Source organism: Sceloporus undulatus, chromosome 3, assembly GCF_019175285.1.
Source record: "Sceloporus undulatus isolate JIND9_A2432 ecotype Alabama chromosome 3, SceUnd_v1.1, whole genome shotgun sequence".
Lineage (NCBI taxonomy): Eukaryota > Metazoa > Chordata > Lepidosauria > Squamata > Phrynosomatidae > Sceloporus > Sceloporus undulatus.
Window position 1 is genome coordinate 224,176,904 of NC_056524.1, and position 21,609 is coordinate 224,198,512.

Here is a 21,609-nt window from a genome sequence, read left to right on the forward strand (position 1 = left end):
GCTGGGTGCTAACAGATGTAAGGGGAGGTGATATGTAGAAATATGTACACTGAAACAAATCATATTGCCTTAAAATGACCTTCCAGTGAATATAAAACACAATATTTATATATTAAATATTTGTCAAGCTCTCCAGCAGTCATACTGCTTTATGGCGTGTTTTAGCAGACCTCATCCTGAACACCTCCCTTCAACATTAAATGAGAATTATGCAGGATGACTCATGCAAATAATGTCCATGTAGTTTCTTAAATATATAGTTGTATTTTTTCTCCCCATCAACTTTGTTCGGGGGGGGAAACGTCCAACAATTTAAAAAAACTCCACCCCTTAATGTTATTTAAGGTTTAAATTTGCAGTGCAGATGTTTGGATTGTGATCTTAGGCTACATCTGTTTTGGCTTTTACAGTGTCTAAGGTGTGGCACCACCCACCCACTAAGATTTAGGTGATTATGAGTTTTTAGCTTCTTCTTCATTTCAGCACTGATACAAAACAGTGGCCTGCTGGTCAAGGTTTACAGGCTCAAGGAAGCAACATTTTTACTGTTGAGTCAAAAACCAAACAGAGATAACAATGCCTTTTCCGTGCTCAAGGTAGCGAGGGTTGCTTTCAAACAGTGAAGAGAAACAGATCTTATTTCTAAAGCAAGCACATTAGAGTATTTATTAGACCCCTTTAAGTATTTATCATAGCCAAACACAAGACTGACAACTTACTGCTCTAAATAAAGTAATACTCATCATAGTTTTTTGTGGGTTTTTCAAGCTATGTGGCTGGCATCTTCAGAGAATGCTGGCATAGAAGAGAGTTGGGTATATATACTTTGTGACCCTGGGTAGGGAGGAGTGATTTCCATGTTAATCTGTGTATTGTTCTGTTGTTCATGGCAAGGCCTCAGGATGGGAGGATATACAAAGAGGATTAGTGTCTGCTTAATTAGTGATCATTGTCTGCTGGGAAAACTCCTGACCCTGGGTGGTTTTCCATTTGCATTTGCTGAGTCCTGATTTTGCTGTTTTTCAGGACTGGTAGCCAAATTTTACTCACTTTAAGGAATAAACTCTTCTAGAACATGGAAACATAGCCCGAAAAACCCACAAAAAACTATGGATGCTGGCCATGAAAGCCTTCGACTTCACAATACTCATCATCATTTCAATAACTGATCATTATTTAGATCTATATTGCCTATAATTACACGTTCCTACTAAACTAGTAATTCTTCCAATACATGCCATCATGGTAAAAGGAATGAATTTATGGCACGGTACAGATGGCCAAAAAGCGGCATACCAGCGCCGGTATTAGGGTTAGGGAGCACGCACCATGTACACATTCCATAACCCTAATACATGCTGGCGGCGGCATAATGGTGGCGCCCTGTGTACATAGGCGTGGTGCGGGTGTGACGTCTTCACTTAGGGCGGCCTGGGCATGGCGTGTGAAGGAACTCCTAAATGGAGCTCCTTCTGTGGCATGCCTCATTCCCGCAGCCACCAAATGATTGTGGGAATTATGCCAGGGAGAAAGGGGTGCCCCAAAGGGGCGGTCCGTACCGTACCTATATTACAGTATATCCAGAGTGGCCTTCAATGGCCAATTCACATAACCAGTGATTCAGTTCTAAATCCAACAACCACCACACAGCTGGTTTATATGATCTGAGTAACTTTTGGTCCTGTCCCTTTAGGTATATCAAGGCATTATCAAGATTTATGTTTCTGAGTGTCTGCTGATTTGGTTGTACAAAACCACAGTATGGCACCAACCACTTATTGTGATTTATAAGACTATGAGTTTCTCAGCTTTTCCCGAAGAGGAACTGAATCAATGAGCATTTCACGGTATATCAGGGCTGCAGGGCTACATTTTTCACTAGGCTACATGTTATGATTTAATGAGAGTACCTAGAGATAAGAGCTTTTATTACCAATTTAGTAGCAATTTAGCAACATCAGAAATATGCCTTAAAAGTCTGAAGGCCCATGAATCTGTCTAATTTTGGAAGCTAAGCAGGGTCAGGCCTAGTTAGTACTTGGATGGGGGGGCATTCCAAGGAATAACAGTTGTTATAGGCTATATTTCAGAGGAAGGCAAATCACCTCTGGGTATTTGTTGTTGAAGAAAACCCTGTGAAATTCAGAAGGGCAACAAAGATGATAAGAGAACAAAACTTATGAATTAAGGTTGAAAGAGCTGGGCTTGTTCAGATTGGTGAAGAGAAGACTAAGGGGTGACATGATCACACTGTTTAAATACCTTAAGGGTTATGACAGAGAGCAGGCCTGTTCTCTGCTGCCACAGAGAATAGGATCAGATCTAATGGTCTGAAGTTACAGAAGTGTAGATTTTGAGTAAACGTTAGAAGGAACTCCTGACAGCAAGAAAGGATTGACAATGGAAGCAATTCCCTAGGCAGGTGATGGGGTCTCTTGCTCTGGATGTCTTCAGAAAGAGTCTGGACACTATCTGCTGGGGATGCTTTAGCTAGAGATCCTGCACTGAACAGAGGGTTGGACTTAATGTCCTATGAGGTCCCTATGATTCTGAAAGTTGACAGGTGAATTCAAGGCACAGACACCCATACCTACACCCAGGGATATAGATATATGCAGAATGTTGTATTATATGACTATATGGAATAATAATTTGGTTTTAAACCAAAAATGTTTATATCCATATGTTGCCAAATACCCATGGCTGTGTCATTTTTTATAGCAGAGTTGGAAAACACAGTACTTTGTTCTCCAGAGTGATTGAACTCCATCACCTAGGGTTCCTCACAATTGGCTGTGGTGGCTAGGGCTGATGGCGGCTGCAGTCCAACAACCTCTAGAGAACCACAAGCCACCCACCTGTGTATAAGACTAAACAACTATTACAAGTAATAGTTGCCTGAACAATCACAAAAGATCTACTGGCTGAGATCTAACCTCTCTCCCTAACTTCTGGGTGTCAAAAGAGCTTTTTCCTTCTCACAACAGTGGTGGTGGTGATGGGATGTTCATGTATCTGGTGAAAGCCTCTTAAACAATGAATGCCACGCCTAAGAAGCTCTAATCTGAGCAACTGTCTATATCTTAGGGCCCATACAGACAGGTCAAAATAAATCTGCTTCAGGTCACTTTGGAGGTATGCTGTTTAAATGATTCATGCGTCCTAAGAGTCTGGAAGCCACGCCAAAGCCATGCTCCAGTCATAAGGATTGGGGTGTGGCTTTGGCATGGCTTCTGGACTCTTAGGACGCATGCAGCATACCTCCAAAGTGACCCAAAGCAGATTTATTTTGGCCTGTCTGTATGGGGCCTTAGTTTGTTGTTTTAGAGCACAGTTTGAATTTATATGAAGAATAAAGAATTAAAGCAAGATTCACACTTCAGTTGATCTACTGAGATTCATTCACAGAACACAGGGAAAAAACAACCCACTTCTGATTAAGTTGACATATGTAAAGCTCGCAATGTATATTATCTATAATTTGATAACCTCTCTCTCTCTCTCTCTCTCTCTCTCACACACACACACACACACACACACACAAAGAGAGAGCAAGAGAATGAAAGAACAAAAGAGAGAGAGAAAAACTGTAAAGCTCTGGCATTTCAACACGGGTGGGCATTAGAGAAGGATATACATGAATTCTGAAAAGTAATAAAAAGATAATTATGTTTTTTAAAAAGTGTACCAGCATTCACTTAGTAGCCTATGAAATATTCACTAGGGTATTGCAGGTTAAATTGCTTGGAACTCATAAGCCAGAATAATGCCAAGTCTCACTAATATGAACATCTTGAATTTATTAGTGGAAGTACAAGCAATCTGAACTTTCAGTTTTGAGAGGAATTTAATATTTCTTTGCCCTCCCTTTATAAATGAGAACAAAGAAAACATCCAGTTGTGGAACATCATTAGACTTCTGAAGTCTGATTATTATAAAATATTATACAGTGGTTTTATTTTAATTTTCCACAATGACACATTTTTATAAGACGTTATATTCCCAGTGAGCTCTCTGGGAAATTCTTGACCTGTACCCTACTAATTTCACTTTAACTGTAACACAAACCTGGCTTCAGAAACTTCAAACAGGGTAATTGTTGAACCCAAGACTTTTTTTCCTCTTTGAAAATGATCAAATCCTTCCCCCCAAAGACCCCTGCATGAATGATATTAACAAATGCAATCTTTTTCAGTACAAAGAAAAACTAAGATTTGGTGGGCTGACACTTTGTTAAAAAGAAAACTTCAGTGTCTCTGCTTTCTCTCTGGTGCTGACTCAATGATCTACTAGAAAAGCACCCTTCAGTGCCGTCTGCCCTATTGAGTTTATCAAATTGTAAGGGAAAAGTCTTGAAAACCACCCACTATGTTATATTCCCAGAGTGCCCTGGAGTGATGTTATATTAGGTGTTCCAGATCCAACTTAACACAGTGGGTGGTTTTCCAGGCTCAGATGCTGTCATGAGATAAGTCTATTGGCAGGTGGGAAGGCCACAGTGTCAGTGCCAGTGCGCCCAGCTGAGGCACTTAGGCCTCAGCAACTGCCTGAGGGTGGCAGGTGCTGATGTCAGCTGTGATCTTAGAAAGGTAAAATATCTCCATGCCTTTGAAGGACACAGTAAAGATCTATTTTACAAGGAATTGTAAAGGCATTCTTCTGGGAGGCAGCAAGAATGGAAACAATACCCAACTGGAAGTTAATCAAAGAACTTCTTATTACAAAATGGTACAAAAGATTCTGGGAACTAGCCTTAAAAGACAAATTAACCAAACACAAGTCCAGACTACCATGCCCCAATGAACTAGTCAAGATAACTTCAATGCTACTTCATATAAATTTACAGAGTACACTGATTGACTGAGGAATGATACACAGCCTCCCATACTACATAATTAACTCATGGAGAGAACTTTCACGTTAACACTCTAAACAATGCAAAATGCTCCCAGAGTACATACAAATGCATTACGTGTTGATATTAATTAGAATTGCCCTTATGGTTTCATTTTTAATGTAGACATTGGAATAAATATTTAAAAATAATTAAATGCAAAGAATCTAAATGCCACAGGAGCTAGAGATATAATAATAGCAAAGAAGTGTTATGTTGCTAACAGAGAACACAAGGAAAATCAATTAAAAAAATAACTGTGGAATATGCTGAAATTCATGTTAAAGCAAGTGTCCCCAAAGCATCACAGTGAAATGGCCATATGTTATTACTTTATGTATGCACAGAATATTGAACCATATAACTATTTTGACTTACTGCATAAATAGGTGGTTTGTAAGGGGAGGCACTGGTGAAAAAAGAGAAAGAATCATGAAGCACTCACCAATCTGAGTAAGATACTATTTGCCCTTACCTGAGAAGGGTAGCTAGATTATCCTCATTTAAAAAGGTTTCAGCATGCATTTGTACTTAATCAAACAGTTCAGACCTATTTTTTGGGGAGGAATTTATCTCCAGTAAAAATCTTCTGTTCCCCAAAGCCTATAGGGATTTTTAAAAAGTATTTTTCTGCTGCCAAAAGGGTTGCATAAACTCGATAGGACAGGAGTCCCAGAGCCTGGGAAAGCAATTGAAAAGCTTCTATCTCATATCTACACCAATTGTGCCTCTGAACGTAATGAGACTGAGGGAAGGACCCTTCAGACCCAGGACAACATGAGGAGGGGCATCCCAGCCTTTTTGCGTGAAAGGCTTTCTCACAAGATTGCGCTGAGCATCCATGTCCTGTGAATGAAGAAGAATTGCATTAATGGAATTTTCCAATAATGCAAAATGACAGGAAATTCCTCTTTATTCACAGGACAATGATAGGATCAGCATGATGACATGTGAAAGTCATTTGCGCGATCGCTGTCATTCACACTTTGTACATGGGACAATTTCCAGATAAGCATGATTTCGTGTGAAAATACTTCCCACGATTGCACGAGAAGGATGGGACAATGATGTCCCATCCTCTGTGGATCTTTAAAGGGTGAAAGGAACCTCAGACTAAAGGCAGGAGTGGTGGTGAAATGAAAATATTTTAAGTGATCTGGTGAGCTTTTATACACATACATATGTGTATGTATGTGTGTGTGTGTCTAGTGAGAGGCATGTGGTTTTTACAGTAAAAGGGTTAGTATCCATATACAGCACAAATTATCCATATACAGCACAAATTAAAGCCCAGAGGCAGCTCAAAAGCAACTAACAATTACACCAAGGAGGTTACAGCAAATACCCTGTTTAGCCTTATTTAGAGCCATTACAAGCCTTTAATTTAAAAAAGGATCTATTTTCAGTTTCTTTCTAAGTCACAGAATTAAGAGCAGCTATGCTGCTATATAATACAGTAGGTTAGTTACAGAAAAAATGCATTTACCAGAGATAATATATGGTGACAGGGAGTTTAAACACAGCATTCAACAGCCTTTCTGCTTTTTTTACTGCTCCTCTCACTTTCTCATTAAGTAGATCAATGTAAGGCCAAGATGGGAATACATCACTGTCTCAAAGGCACATTACAGACCGCCATTTAGTATGCGCTATGCACGTACTAGGGTTAGAAAGGGGCGTGCTAGGGTTAGGAAGGGTCTTACCTTCTTAATCGGCCCTGTCCCTAGTACGCGCTGATCACGTAGTAAATGGCGGCGCCTGTCCACACAGGCGCTGCCATCTTTACGTCTCGGATGCACAGTGTCCGGACATGGCACGGCGGAAGTGACGCCGCGAGTGCGCACCTCGTGGCGCCACTTCCAGCTGCCAAGAAGAAGCGCCATTTCGGCGCTTCTTTTTAGCTGCGCCAGGAAGCCTCACGGTCTGGCCGCTGGGGCTTCTCAGAGCAGCTAATGACGGCGGCAGCAGACCGCCCGCTTTTGGGCGGTCTCTAACGCGCCAAAGTTAGGAGAAGACTTCTGGACTCCTCAGTATTTAGACTGTGCATGCACTGATCTCACTGTAGGTCAGTGAGAGGCTCATGGGACTCCTCATAAGCTGCTTTAATCTACCAGGCTGATTTGGGGGTGATTTTTCACCCCCAAGCCATCTTAATTTCCCCCAAATTACAGCTCCACTAACCTCCCCCAAGCCTCCTCAAACCAAACAAACAAAGAAAAAAGAAAGAAAAAACAGCCCCAGATCAGTCAAAATGGTGGACAGAAGTGACAACACATCATTTTGGGTGTGTTGAAATGTGTTGTTGTGGCCCGCTGGGCAGGTGCAGGAACAAAAAACCCCACTGTCCTGTTTCTCGTTGCCCACCCTTGCAGTGTGTGTGTGTGTGTGTGTGAATTTCATAGGGTTTTCTTAGGCAAGGAATACTCCAAGGTGGTTTTTCCAGTTGTTTCTTCTGAAATATAGCTTACAGAACCTGATCTTCAATGACAGTTTCCTATTCAGTACCAACCAGAAGTGACCCAGATTAGCTTCCAAGATCAGGCAGGATCTGATGACTTTAGGGTAATATAAAAGCTTAGTTTCAGAATAACCCTAATACTTGGGTAACATTCTCCAAAATCTCATATTACATCTATTTGCATCTCCTTTTTGTGCCATGGATAGGTCAGATTGGGGTCACAGTGTGCAGCTGCCACAGCCCCAAACTGGCAAAGAAAGAGGCAGCTGCAGGCCACCCCTTAGAGGTGGTCTGTTCAGCACCTAAGTTCTCAAGAAAAGAACTTAGTGCTAGGCTTTTTACTAACAACGTGTCATGCCCCATAACCATTATGGCCCATGCCAATTAGAGAACTTTGGGAATATAATTGGGAGTGCACAGATCGTATACATTGCAAGTGGGTTGTGGAGACAGAGGGGCTCTGTCGGTTGCTGATGTTCATATATTTAACAGCTTTTGCATCTGCTATATCCTACCTGACACCATATGATTTATCTGTAGGGATGTCCAGTGCTCAACCTAGTTGTTATAAAGTGTGAATGGGTGATAAGGATAAACCTATCATGCTAATTTTTACTTTACTTTATTTTATCTTATTTTATACTGGCCAATGACCGAAATAAAGATGATAACAGTCATAGGATATTATCTGCTTTAATTGATTGATGTTAAAATGAACAGGTGAATTCATTGCCTTTGGAATGCTAGATAAAATGGATGCTTCCCTATGCAAAGAGAAGTCGATTGTATATAATGGAGTCAACACCACAGTTTTTTGGGGGGGAAGAAAGTATATGAAGTAGATCTATATTGTGATAAAGTTCATCAGAGGATCAATGTTAGATTATATTACAGAGGTTGCTATAAGGATTATTGTGTGTGCTATACCAGTATAATAGTCAACCCAGTGCAGGCTGTAACCCTGGGATGGGATGTGCTAGTAAGAATGTGGGATTGTTTGTGACAGAGTCAGATGTGGTGCTATCACTGTAAGATGAGGGATATGTTTATGGTTCTGCCCATTTGGATGCTGTCCTGTCTCGAAGAGATGGGAGAAGTGAAAACAGCCTGATTGTCCTGTATGAAAGAATGTGATTTGTGGGAATTATCATAAAAACAACATGGTGGTGGGAATGTGGTAAAAAAGTTACTTGAGTGGGAACCTCTAAATTAAACTGACCAATGTTGGCAGTTATTTGACTTTAGGGGTGGGATCTCCAAAAGAACTGTATAAAGGTGTGTGTTACCAAGTGTGCTTTAGAGCTGACAATTTTCCAGTGTCATCAAGTGCCTGTTATTCTATGTCTTCTTTTCTTCAATAAATCTATTCTGAGAAATAATCCAGAGCTTGGCTATTGGTGAGCTTTTCTAGCAGAGAACGTGACACAATGATACAACCCACATGTGCCTCAGGCCAAGATGGTAAACAGCAACACAATAGATTTTTTTTCTTGCGAAGATAGTGCTCTCAATAAGGTAGGAAAAGTTGCAAAGCACCTATCCTATTGCACTGTATTTAGTGACTCCTGAGCCAGTTGCTGATGTCAGTCATGGTTTGAGATACTTCAAGAAGGAATGAGGATGGAGAGATGTGGTCAGCTGGGCTGATAGGACAGTCTATAGCAGCCATTCCAATGCAACCTGCAGCAGTAGAGGCCAGCAGCACATGGCACATTTTTTTTTCTTTTCAAGCCAGCATTTCCCTTTGAGATTCCTCCCCTTGCATGAAACTTGTGGAAGAAGAGCCAGACCCTCACACCTGTGAAACCTATTTATAATATGTCAACAGGAAGTTGGAGTGGATTTGCATATGTCTCTCAACAGCTTTAGAGAGAAACTTGCACTGCACCATTGCGGAACACACTATTTATTAAAATTGTTAAAGCTTAGTATCCGGAATGGTAAGACCCCAGACACTATAATAAAAAAGTAGCACATTTCTAAACCTCATGGTTACAAGCCTGGAATTTTATCCTCCAAAAGATTTTGAAACAAACCATTTAAATCATTAGCCATCACACTAGTTTAGTTTGAGACATTTGAGATAATCAAAATTGCAATCAAGGACTTCAATTCTTCTATGCTAACTGAATGATGGCACTCCCCATGAATTACCTACCAGAACTGCAAGTCTAAAAATCGAGCAAGTTTTGACAAGATGCTTTCAGACACTATCTTTGGGGAGTAACTGAAAATGTACATCTACCATTCTATTAAGTAAATTTTGATGTAATAACTTTTCCTAAAACTGAACCACAACCAACTTTTGTTCATGTCTCCCAGGAATTACAATACTTAGACTCATCAAAGAAAAAGATAGTAGCATACCATCTATGTTGATAGAAATTATTTATAAAAAACACATTTACAAAAAGCAATTACAGTCACTTTAAAAAGGGGCTGTAGATGTGCATAACGTATCATGGCTGGGATAGTACTCTGCACTGTAAATATTTTAAGATATGTTAATTTACTTCAGCTAAAATGTTGTTTGCCTTTCTTGAATCTTTCTAGAAATAACTCTGAAATATCTGACCACATGCACTTGAGAGAGATTTACTAGGGCATTTAAATATTGTGGCTTACATTTAACGAAGTCCTTTTGTTCAAAGATGGCCGGGGCTTCCATAAACTGAAAAAGACTGCGGGAGGAGAGAGAAAATTTTGGTCCCTCTTCCCTCTTCAACCCCTCTACCATGGCCAAAACTCTGCTCAACAGGTTGAGGGACCCATTGGAACTGCTTAGGTGGCGACTGGGGGGGGGGTGCAGAAGAAAGGGGGGATTGGGGAAAACCAGTTCCCCACTTCCTACTCATGGAAGCTCCTGATGGATCAAAGAGTTTTCCATCAAAAGGGGGACATATTCAGTGTACCAAACTCTATACAAAACTGGCTTAAGACATTCTGGTGAACAAGATGGTAGAGATAGACCCTTCTCTCATTCCATATGAAGCAGCGAACTGGACTAGCAGATTAAACACTGACAATGAGACATTATTCTGAACAGCATGTAAAGGCACTGTTTTAGAGTTCCACAGAATGATTTTGTAGTCTTGTTGAGAACTACAAAAAATTAATTTTAAGAGAAAAAAATAAAAATATATTCCTTCTAAATAAGTGAGTAGTTTGCACAATGTTATGGTCTGAAGATGTAAATTGAGAATACTTTGTACAGAAATGCAGCTGCTCATAAATTATAAAAAATATTATGTCACAGTCCATGAAAAAAATTCACACACACACACACACACACACACACACACACTTACTTGTAGAAAAAAGCACTGAATTTCATGCCACAAAATTAGCATTGCATAACCTTCCTGTATAATGCTAACTTGATTTAATAACCTCCCCAGCTAAGGTTAATCTGTTAATAGGATGGATGTAGCACAGAGTAAAGCATAAGGAAAAACAGGTTGAAGTTTTAAAAACAAACAGAAGGGACCAAATTGTTTGGCCCCTACATGTTGCTGGACTGCACTTCCTATCCCTCTTATTTGCCTATGCTGGCTAGGGCTGATGGGAATTGTAGTTTGACAAATAAGGGTAAAATTTTTCCTATGTGAGACATAAGGCATAATTTAGTGAAATGGTTTCAGTAGGACTCTGTGTTTACTGCTCCTGAGCTCAACGCATCTAAAAAGTTCAGCTATTCAGACTGGTTGAACTGTAGCCATTATGTTTATGGTAAGTATCATTAAAAAATCCCACACATTTAGTATAGTAACACTACGGTAAGAGGATATTGGTATTAAGCATTTTAACTATTATATAAAGAAGAGTATGAGATATGATTTACCCTTATTTCAATTTGTAATCATTGCTACCCTTCCAACTGAGATTAATATTGATTAAACTATAAACATACTGCTGGATGCTTCTGGCGGTGAATCTGATGTTTAAATTATAAAGGTTTGAACATTTTTGAAGGTCTTCAAACTATAGAGGCAAAAGCTTAGCCTTTTTTTTTTTTAGCTGCTTCCCCTAATTCTGAAAATTATCTGCCCATTTTTTGTGTGCATATGTGCCTACAAGTTGCCTGTCACCTTATGGTGACCTTATGAATTTCATAGGTTTTTCAAGGCAAGGAATACTCAGAAGTGGTTTTGCCAGTTCTTTCCTCTAAAAGATAACCCACAGCACCTGGTATTCATTGGCGTTGTCCCATCCAAGTACTAACCAGGAGTGACCTTGCTTTGCTTCCAAGATCAGATAGAATCTGGTGCCGTTTTGCCAAATAAGTATCTGGCCATTCTACAGCAGTTGCCTGGAACACAGTGGGAAAAGTATGGTGTTTACATGAATCCTTTTTCAGTTCTCTAACCAAAACCAGTATGTCTGCCATTTCCAACCTTTATTTTTCTTTCCAGGCATGAACTACAAGAATATATTTACACAGTGAAATTTTAGCTAACACTACTGTACTATGCAAAGGGATCTTGTAGCACCTTTGAGACTAAGGTTGCACCTGCACCACCAAAATAATCCAGTTTGACATCCCTTTAACTTCCATGGCTCAGTGCTATGGAACTCTAGGAACTGTAGTTTTGTGAGACAATTAGCCTTCTCTGTCAGAGAGCTCTGTTGCCACAACAAACTACAGATCCTGGAATCCAATAGGCACTGAGCCATGGCAGCTAAAGTGGTGTCATATTGGATTATTTCTGCAGTATGGATGCAGTCATAGTGAAAGAAGTAGCACTAATTTTTAGAGACTTGATCTACTACCTTAGATCTATAGATCTGAGGTAGTAGACCAAGTCTATGAAAGCTAATGCCATAACTTCTTTGGCTCAGTCAGACTCAAAGGTGAAACATTTACATATTGATCTTCCAGACTAACATGGCAATGTCTCTCAATTCTATTGCATTGTTATGCACATCTAGTCAGAAGTAAGGCTGCTGTGTTCAAGGGGACTTATTTCCAAGTAACTGAGCATAAACTTGCAGTCTATAGATATCTAGTCAAAATTATGTCCACTGTGGTCAAGGAGATTTAACTGCCAGGAGACGTCAATCTGGTTACACCCTTAGGAAGTTTACAGACACATATATTGAATTTTTCCTGATTTTATATTAAATAGTGTGGCTGTGACTGCCATTTGAATCAGTGGAGTGGCAAATAGATGTTTTTTTAATATGTATGCATATATGGCAGAAATTTATATACAGTACTGCCAAACAGTCTCAAGGCATTTGTGTATAATATTACACAGAGAATGCAACAACAATAAATTGTAAAACAAATGTTATGTTTGCCAAAGGGCAGTACCTAATACTACATTTGCCAGGGCAATTGAGGCTATTTTGTTGCCTGAGGGGAAGGACAAGATGGTAATTGTACATACAAAAGATGGATGGTTTGGCAATTCAGTCTTTCTTCAGCACTGGCTGTGGAACAGAGCCCTCCATTGTACAGCTCTCTCCTCCAGTACCTTGCTTCCACCTCCTAAAATTTACAAGCAGAGACAAATTTCTCACTCCGCCTAATGTTAGAAATGTCCCTTGGTATTTGTAATCCACTGCTCAGTTCTATCTTTTTATACATGGCACATCCCTGCTCAAAGGGCTTGCGTGCTAGCAACTGTATTTGAGACAAAAGCTGTTTTAATCAGAGCTTGGAATGGAAGGGTTACAAATACAGTAATGATGTTATCCACAGTACATTTCAGTTTGGATTAACAAGATAGTCATGTTCCTTTCATAAAACAATGTACCTTGTAATAACAATGTTATTTCTTGTTCTACGAGACATTTAATGTTATTTTTGTTATTCTTTGGGAAAAAAAATTTGAGAAAAAAATTCCTTCCCCCATACGTTTTAAACCATTTCCTTATATATATTTTTAGATGCATCCCTGCCAAAAGCAACAGAAATGGATGTTGTAACAAGCTACCAGAAAACACAAAAGAAAATAAAGATTCCCCCTAAAACACTTCAAAACAGAAAAACATTTCCAAAACAGTAATAAGTTACCAGGGAGGGCTTCCTGTAAAAAGTAACATAATATTTCTTTTACAAAGTAACTTTCAAACCTCTGATTTTAAACATGTGAGGCACACATCAGTTTCCCCCTGTTATTGGTCAAACTGCACACCTTATTTTAAAAATCTCTTTCTCATTTCCAGTCTGTGTTTTTTTCAGAGTTTTGTATGCAAACTGGTAAAAAAAAAATAAGAACAAATGGTTCAAATCTAAAGGAACTCAAAACACATATCTTTTGTATAGCTGCACTCTAGCTTTCATTCATTTATTATCTCTGGACAGAACAGTAATTTTTCTAAATGGTGAAATCCTAAAAAGACACAATGCTCCCAATTCATATTTAATGGAATATGGTTATGACCAAGTACTTTTAGTCTCCATTTATTCATCTGATTCTGTATGTATGACTTTGGGAGGAATTCTTGGGTGGGTTACACCCAAGAATGTGGGCTACATTCTATTACATTTTTGAATATCCAAATCTTGCCATTCTAACACATGCTTTCTGGATTGCAGTTTCATTGGCATTCTTCCTTGATTTCAACAAAGCAAACTGCAATGTCATTTTAATTAGAAAAACCAATTATTGTTGCTAATGATGCAAGTGGAAACAAAACATACTGCAACTGCATCCTTTTAAAATGGAAAATATTCACTATGGTTTCAGTGGAGGTTACCCAAAAGGTCAAGTGAGAGGAAAGTTGGAACAGACTGGATCAAGGAAAAACATAGAAAACATGGAAATAGTTTTCAATTAAAACTTAGGGAGTGGTAGGGGATGCAATCTGTGGATGATGTCTGGCATAAATTCACATTAGAGTTATCCTTTTAGTCACCCTGAATTCAGAAATTCAGTCCAAGCTAGTAGAGCCCTCTTAACTTTAGCTGTATTCAGCATCTCACTCGAGATTCTAAACAGTAACATTTGTGATCTTATAGCCAAACAGCTCTAATGTGACATGGCCTTTCATCTGGGGCCATTATAGAACCTGGGGTTTTTGCGGTGGTGTACCAGAGCACAAGCAAAGTGTCATTACACAACAGACGATGTATGGTGCCACACTGGGTGGAAACCAGCAAGAAGCCCTCCTCCAGGGCTAAAGACGAGAGCAAAAAGAAGCTCTGATACTCTGCTTTAATGCAGAAAATGCACACCATTGCACCAGCATATAAACAGTATGGCATGAGTTCAAGAATGCAGAAAAGCCCAGGTAGAGTATGGAACCAGTCTGGAGCATGCACCCTGGGACTAGTGAGACACAGCCAGTAGCACCATTGCTCGCCATACTGTTTTTTTCATTTCCGCATACATGCACATCAGTAGCCAATTGCACCATCGGACAATTGCACCATTGAGCTGTCACAGACCCCCTGATGTGAAAGTATGACAAACACTGAAGGTCAGCAATAACACAATGGATGAAATTAAAACATACTCAGAACAGACAGTCCAGCAGGGGGGGCTAGGTTGAATGATATTATTTCCTTATAAAATGTTAAAAGATGAATATACTTAAATGTGTGAATGAAAAAAATGCACATTAAACAAAAATATTTTTATTCATATACAACCTTGAGCTGGGGGGGTGGGTGGGTTACAATGTCCACATGTAGATGTAAAGGGGATCACAGGGGTATACAATTAGAGAACCAAATCAAAGGAGTTCTTCACACAGCACACTAACCAAATTATAGAATTTCCTTCCCTAAAATATAGTGATGTCGACTAAATTGGTTAGCTTTAAAAGCAGTTAAATAATCATTGATGAGCCTATCAAAATTCATAGATACAGTAGGTCTATCAGTAGCTGCAAGGTAGGATGGCTATATAGTACCTGCAGAATCAGAGATAGTACAGTATGCTTCTATATCAACAGCTGAAGAACAGGAGTGAAAGGTCCTGATGCACTCATTTCCTAGTTTTGAACTTTTTATTGGAATCTGGTTGGCTACTATGGGAAATGATGCTCAATTATAAAATAAATCTTCAGTCAGCTCCAGCAGGGCTCTTATGTTGCTATTACATGTAGAACACTGAAACGTCTTGGGTGCATTCGTCTTCAGACATAACACATGTTTTTAATTTACTCTCAGTATTACAAAGAGGTTACTGTTCAATGAGGTTAATGTATAATATTCTGTTTCATACTCTCAGTTTTCTATAATTGTAAGGTTTCATAAACTATGAATAGTAGTAAATAAAGCAATTTTATCATTTGGTGCTTCAATGTTATATACACAAATATGATAGCAACAGTAATTAGCTTCCCACTTTTTAGATATATTAATTATTATACTTTTATTCTGACCTTCTTCATAAAAAACACCCCCTAAGGAATGGATACAAAAGGTCTTTCAGCCAGTGGTAATTGGTAGCTCCCATGCCAACAGGACAGTAAATCCACTGTGGTGCTGCTTCTGCACTGCAGAAATGAAGCAGTTTAACACTGCTATGGCTCAATATGATGGAATTCTGGAATGTCTAGTTTTGTGATATTTAGCCTTCTCTGCAAGGGAGCTCTGGTGCCACAATAAATTATAAAGCCCAGTGTTCTACAGCATGCAGCCATGACAGTTAAAGTGGTGTCAAACTGCATTACTTCTGCAATACAGATCAGCCTGGGCTTTACTGGGATTACTGAGCTAACTACCCAATGAGCTGAACATATTTTGGGATAGGGACCTTGGCTATTTCATTCACAATTCAGATGAAAACCTAGGGTGGTACCCAGCCCAGATGACAAGGAAATCACCAGTTTCTACTGCTTCCATCTTAATTATCCCCCAAACAATATCATGCAGCAGATTAGGCTAAAACAGGTTCATTGGCCCAAGATCATCAAGTTATTTTCATGACTAATAGGGATTGGGACTTGGATCTTCCAAGTCCAAGTCCACATTTCTATCCATTCCAATATTCTATCCACCACTGTGTTTATTTTTCCAGCATCAGCAGGTTCCTAAAGCAATGCAATGGGAGAATCTAGTGGCAAAAATAAGACTATTAAGGTGCTTAGAGAAGACAGAGGAGAAAATGTCTGTTATCTGTAGTGCTCTTGATGGAGTATGCAGAACTGTGATGGAAAACTACAGCAAGTGGCAATTGAAAACAATTGGATGGACTAAATGTAATTTCCCAGCTTCAGAAATAATACACTGTAGGAGATTATGATGATCACAGTGACAATGGAGATGGATTGTGATAGAGAAATAAAGCAACAACAAGAACACCACAGTTTGGCAACAAACAAATCTAGCCTTTGAGAATACATGTGCTATAAAAGAAGAATATCATCAAGAGCTGTCCAAGATCTTTCTATGTGTTTTGTGCTCATGTTTGTACTGCAGCATCAATCTGAGGTTGCTTTGGTAACATATCTTTTTTCTCTTGTTTTCTTAGAGTGCTTTGACAGAAAACTTTGTGAGTGATGACTATTTTTGCTCCCATATGATGTACAGTACTGAACAATGTGCAGCCCTCCAGTTGTTGTTGGATTAAGCTCTAATCAGCCCTAGCTAGCACAGCCAATAGCTAGGGATGATAGGACATGGAGTCCATCAACAACTGAAGGCATCCCTATGTTGGGAGAAAGGTGGGGTATAAGAAAAGAAATAACAACAACAACAACAACAATAATAGTTATAATAATGATGATGATGATGATCTTCCCCATTGCAAATGACAGCATCATACTGACTCAAACTGAATAACTGTTGAGGTTCACATGACACCTTGCTAGTTCATTCAGTATGGTGATATTTTCCAACCTATGTTTATACCTATTTATTTTTATTTAAATTTTTATTTATTTTTAAATAAATCTTTATAAACTGCCTTTCAAATTAAGTATGAAAACTCATATTGTATATTACTGACTCTACATTGCCGGGGACATATTTAATTGCATATATATCTCCCATTCTAGAAAGTTTACAAACCTATGGGTGCAAATTAGACCAGAAGATGTCTTGTGCTATTAAAGGTTTATCTAAAATCTTTGATGCAGGAAAGCTAAATGATGAATTAGTGAGGATGAGTACATTTGTATATATTTAGGCCTAGATCCAACTGAAGTTTGTTATGGCTAAATTCAAATGAAAGTAACTGGGGAGAGAAGTGTCTCTTGCTCTAATTGTAGTCTCCAAGCTCACAAGGAGGAGAAGGAAGAGGAGGAGGGGAGGCAAAGAGAAGCCACCCTGCTCCTCTGGGAGCTCCCATTGAAAGACACATCAAGGCCTAACAATCTGAGATGCCCCAAACATTTACCGTAGTAAAATTAAGTATGAAAACTCATATTGTACATTACTGACTTACAGAGACCCTATAACTATGTTTCCTTGAAGAGATCTCTACCACTGCCTTCCTTCAGTTAAGAGAGTGTGTGATTTGCCCAAAGTCACTCAGGGTTTCCATAACTGAGCAAGGATTCAAACCCTGGTGCTCAAAGCACTACTCCAAGCTGGCTCTCTGATAAGTCATCTAGGCATAATTCACATCTGACAGAGACACAGGGGGGTAGACTTTGCCTCAGGAACCTGCCTGCCATTGAGCTAGTGTCAGTAGTGGCAGCAATGATGACCAAAATGTTTTTGCCTCATCCAAACTTCCTCAGCAGGGAGAAACAACAGTCAGAAAACTTCTTTTTCATGGAGTATTAGTGGGGAAAATTAGCATTCTTAACATCACAGGTTCTAGTCATTAGAACAAACATGAAACATGCCCTGTTAAAAATGAAACGTGATGATGGTGGTACAGGTGGCAGAGGAAAAGATGGCAGCAGCAAGAACAACAGAAAAAAATTAAATGAGATCTTAGAAGTACCAAATAGTATACTAAATATGAGCTATAACAACCTATTTGTTTGTTATTAGCTGCCTTCGAGCTGGAAGCAATTCCTCTCAATAGGACTTGAATTGGAATACAAGCCTATTCACACTATGGAAATAACTCGGGGTGAAACTGGGTTATTTCTATGATGTTCATACTGGTCCCAAATGCACCCAGTGCATTTGGGGGAGGGACAGTAAAAACCCACTTAACTTAGTACATTTTGCACTAGGTACCTAACCACATCTCTTTTTTTTAGGGCCGGAGTGATCCAAATCTTTGGTAGTGGAAATGCACTACTGAATCGATCCGGATCACTAGGACCATTCCTGGCTATGAGGCGCCACCATGATGTGAAGCAGTGCCAGCGTGAATGTCAGACAGGGTTAAAATGCCTTGGAGAGACTCAACTGCAATAAATGTAGTGGGAACATTGGTTCGGTATCTCATCACTGCAGAGATCCGCATTTCTTCAGTACAAAAAAGTAAATGCGAATGCCCCTTGGTATGTGTTTATGCGTGTATTCAGTCAGAAAACTGTTCTGTTCAGTTTTTGGATCAGTCTGCAGTTATTTGTTTTAAGTCTATAGGACATTTTAAAAAGAACACACTTATAAAACTTCACATCCCTCTTCACATGCAGTATTCCCCCAGCACACACATTTTAGATTCAATGTTTTCTGATATATAGATTGTTGCTTGCAGCTTTTACTGTTATACATATTTTGTATACCAATTTTTCAGTTGCAAACTGTACAGCAAAATGATAACTATATTCTAATTCATATGCTAGCATGCAAGTGTGAATTAGATTCTGATTTATCCCTACTTTTGGTGCATTATATTCTATCTCCAGAATCTATTTTAATTCTCATATTAAGATTTATATATAAGGAATTATGAGTGTTTTCTGGGTAATAATTTAAGTTTATTTGAAGAAAAAAATGTGCTACTTATATTTTGTAGGTATCTATGACTCCTTTCTCTTAATGTCTTCTATAAACACTGTACAGCTTTTTGTAATAAATAACAGTTTGTAAATTACATTAAAGCTGCTTTTAAAACTGTGAAAAGTATCTTCAATTCAAAAAAAAGAAAATGACAACAAACTGTCATTTATTGTTAAATTCTCATTCACATGTTGTTATTTATTTCCAGAATCTCCAGAATTTCCAGAGCATCAGAATCTCCCTGCCAGGTATAGGCGTTATGAACTGCAGTCCCAGAAAAACCCAGTCAGCACTGCCTTTTCAGCAGTTGTCCCCAAATGTAACTTTCCCAAATATTTACTTAAGGTCATAAATACCTGGATCTAAATCCATCAGTTGGTCCCAACTAGAGTGGACCCACTGGTTTAACTGAATGGAAAGATAGCACTTACATACATTCTACTATATTGGTTTGTTGCAGACTATGGCATTTATCAAATGGGGTTTTACCAGCTCAGATCCAGGGTGACAGCGAATCCGATGCGGATTTTCACACCTGGTTCCTTTCAATGGGAGCTCCTCCCGTGGCGCTTCCGTGGTGCTTCTGGAGTGAATCCTTACTGGCTCCTCATTTTGTAGAATTCGCTAAAAAAGTGAGTTCACAGGATTTGCATTCAAGCTCGCTTTGAATTCACAGCAAATTGGTCTGGTGTGTAATGACACTTTGCTTGTGCTTTGGTACACCACCGCAAAACCCCCAGGTTGAAAATTTCCCATGATGCCGTGCTGCAATTTTGCTCCATTTGCTTCTGGGGCTCCCTCCTGAATGAATGCATTCATGTTTTAACATGGACAGGAGACATGTTGGCGAGGCAGGAGATGGGATGGGGGAGAGAGAAAGGGAAAAGAGGGGGCAAAGAGAGAGAGTGGGATTAGTAAAGTTTCTAAAGGACTCTTTGGGGTTGGGGGGGGCAGGACGTCTTCCAAAGTGGGGACAAGGTAGAAGCAGGATTTACTTTCAAGTAGAACTGCAGTTTCTACACTGATTATTTTGCTGTGAAAGAAATTTATTATTATTATTATTATTATTATTATTATTATTAATAAAATTATTTCACTGCAAAATAATAATAATAACAACAACAATAATTTTGCCAGTGAGTGATACATTCGGATGAAGCAGAGGGCATTTAGAGATAGGTGACATTCCCTATAATTCACGTGAGGCTAGGGATGGAGGGTAGATCCAGATGACAGATGTGAAGGGAAAGAAACAGGAGGCTGGAGGGAGAGATGGAACTCCCAGAATTCCATAGCCTCAAGCCAGGGACCCCACAAAAAACTCCAACTCCAATAATAATAATAATAATAATAATAATATATTTTTAAAATAATAATAATGATTTATTAATTTATAATAATAATAATAATAATAATAATAATAATAATAATAATAATAATAATAATAATAATAATAATTTAAGTTATTAGTTTGCTGAGGCACCAGAGCTCTCTGGCAAAGAAGGCTCAGTGTCTCAGGACACTACAGTTCCCAGAAGGCAACTGTTACAAAGGGAAGGAGAGATGTAGATGAAATAGATGAGGAGAATGACAAGAGGATAGATGTTGATATGGCTGAAATGGACGGGGGCTCTGACACGGAGGACCCCTTTGAATTTGGCTGCCAGGGATGGGAAAATAGAAGGGAGGAAGAAAGGTGAAGCTGTCATTCACGTGAAAGTGGAACCAGGCTTCCTTCTTAACCCTGGAAGTGCAAAGGTTCAGGATGCCTTCAGGGCCCCACTGAGTATGTGCAAGGGTCCCAATTCGAATAGTTGAATCCACATGGTATGCACCAGTGCGTTAATACAATTTGCACTCACTCCGCTTTGCCTGAATCCACATCACACGACTTGCCTTGAATTTGATTCCCCCTCGATTCAGAAGGGCAACCAGGTATGATAAAACACTCATGTTATAACGTCAATTCACATTGTTCGACCCACAGTCACCCCTGATCTTAGCTCCAATAACTTCCGTGCGATAAATGCCTATATTTCAGAGGAACAAACTGGCAAAACCACCTCTGAGTATTCCTTGCCTGTGAAAACCCTACGAAATCCATAGGCTTGTCATAAGCCAACAGATGATTTAATGACACACACACATACCATCTGTGCGCTGCATAATTCTGACTCTTGGTTTTGGCCTTGGTAGTAAAGCATTCTGCAGAACTGGATTAATTCAATGCACAAAACATTTCATTTAAAGATTAACTGGAAGATTTGTATAAAAGTGAAATATACAGCATGGATCTGCTCTGGAAGGATATGAATTTGCTGTTGTTGATCTACCCTATGTGAGTTGTTTGGTCTACACATACATTTGTACATAGAAAGATATCAAAGAGTCCAACTGGAATAAGAAAGTGCTCAGTCTATGTGGCACAGCCAGACATTTTGGTCTGGTGG

General features: G+C 39.2%; 1 protein-coding gene across 1 annotated transcript in view; it reads right to left on the reverse strand.

Moving 5' to 3' along the window:
- The window catches only part of GPC1 (glypican 1), a 288,288-nt gene that overhangs the window by 85,095 nt on the left and 181,584 nt on the right, over positions 1 to 21,609 (reverse strand). The window lies entirely within an intron of this gene.